Genomic DNA, 2,560 nt, shown 5'->3' with positions numbered 1-2,560 from the left:
ATTTTTTTATTTAAAGCAATATTCGAAAACATTATAATTTTCGTCAAATTAAATGTGATTCACAATTAATTTTTTAAATGTTTATTTTTCTAATCATGTGTGATTTAAAATTTGAAAAACATTGATTCAAATTAAATATTGAAAAATAAAAAAATAATGAGAATAGAATCATATGTAATGTGTAGCAAAAGACATTTAAATTGTATAAAATCACATGTACTCTAAAACGTAATTCATAATTTACACATATCATGTAATGTTGTAGATACCTTACATTTTTTTTTACTATGATCAATATCATATGTGATACGTTAACGAAAATTAGTGATTATTTTTTAGGGAAAAGAGTTGATTAATCGTGGATATCACATGTGATCTTTGACGAAATTTGTATAAAATTCTTGAATAAGCTAATGATAGGGTAACGAAAATTAACGATTTTTTTTTAGGAAAAAAATTGATTAAGTAGATATCACATGTGATTTTTGACGAAAATTGTAAAAAATTATTGAATAAATTATTCCAATAAAAATAAATATTTTTAATGAAAAATTAAATCACATTTATTTTAAATGTTATAAAACATAATAAATAAAGTAAAAAAAACTATGAATAAATGCCTAAATTAAATTTATTAAATAATCTTAATAGAAATAAGTGAATTTTCATATATAATATGTACATAATAAATGACAAATATATCATTTTGAGCATTTAAAAAAAATATATTTAAGATATTATTTAATAAAATTATTAGTCTAGAATTATTCGTTAATTCTCTTAAATAAGTACCATAATCAATTATATATATATATATAGAGAGAGAGAGAGAGAGAGACGAATTATTATGCAACCATTTACATTTATACAATTAATACAACTCAATTTCAACCGTCCATTTAATTTGATAAATATATGATTTCATAAAAGTTTTGATTGTTTCATAATATAAATCATTGATCATAATTAATGAACCCTAGTCATTTTCCATAAATATTCAAATCATAATAAATGAACTATCATCATTTTCATAAATATTTGAATTAATTGGGTTGTATTGGTTGTACAAATGTGATGGGTTGCATTTGAAACGTCCCCCCCCCCTCTCTCTCTCTCTCTATATATATATACATATATATATATATACATATATATATACATATATATATATATATATAGTCTCGTGGCGTTTATAAATGTTCAGATCTGACGATTGTAAATCTAATCCAAGGGTTGAGAATTGGTCTTACGGGTCTCACGAAAAACCATTGGTCTCACATGATCCCAAGTATATATATATATATATATATATATATATATATTAGAAGGGTACTCGCATAATGCAACGAGATACATCTCGATTTTAATGTTTCGTTTTTTATTTTGTCTCAGTCAATGTTATAATATGTTTTTATATGGTTCTAAGAAAGCGATAATATTTTTATTAAAATATAAATATGACGACATCATAGAGAATTTAAAAAAAATATTGATACTAGTACCAAACTAACTACTTATGCATCTCGATTTTAATGTTCCATTCTATTTTTTTTGTCTCGATTGATGTTATAATACGGTTTTATATTGTTTTGAGAAAACAATAATGTTTATATTTTTTAATACAATATAAATATGAAAATATCATACAAAATTAAAAAAAAATATTGATATTAATACGAAATTAACTATTTAAAACTTCTCATTTTTGAGGTATTTCTTTAATTCTTTTTTTGTTTAATAATAAATTTTTCATGAAGATAATAGCCAATTACTTTTTAGAAACTCAATAAGTATTATAATTATATTTTAGATTTTTTATATTTAAAATTAGATGTTAATTCTCTATTTGATTAAGTTTTTCTGCAGTTAGTTAGACGAATTCAAACATAAAGCTAATAAGTTGTACTTACGTACAATTTATTTGTAATCAGTAATTTTAAGTAATATGCATCAATAAACAGTACTTTGTGCACAAAAACCGATTTTTAAAAGTTTTTGTCAAATGTTTTATAATATAGTATAGATTTCTTTTTATTTTTGTGTGTACTTCGTTAATTTATTTTTTATTTTTGGTTTGATAATAATATAATTTTTTTATAAAAATAATAATTAAGTATTTTATTAGAATTCAATGATTATCCTAATTATATCTAAAATAAGATGTTTAATCTCTAGATTATTTTTATCTGCAGTTAGTTATAAGAATTCAAACATGAAGATTTAATAAGTTGTATTTACACAAAATTTACTTGTAATCTTAAATTTTAAATAATATGCATCAATAAACAGTATTTCATGTATAAAAAATAGTTTTTAAATTTTTTTTATCAAATGCTTTATAATATAACATAGATTATATTATAAACAAATAATATTTAGAATGAGAAGGCTAATGGCACCCCTACTATGTAATAAGGGCACCCCTAAGCCTATACAATCATTCATTTTTTTAATTGTTTTTACTTTTTGTTGTTTTCTTATTTAAATTAATTTAAATTATTAATTATTATTTTTTAAGTTTTTCCTCTTATTTATTTATATTATACTAGAAGCGTACTCG

The sequence above is a fragment of the Cynara cardunculus genome (genome assembly GCF_001531365.2).
Source record: "Cynara cardunculus var. scolymus isolate 2C chromosome LG 5, CcrdV1, whole genome shotgun sequence".
NCBI lineage: Eukaryota > Viridiplantae > Streptophyta > Magnoliopsida > Asterales > Asteraceae > Cynara > Cynara cardunculus.
This window is presented reverse-complemented; position numbering follows the sequence as displayed.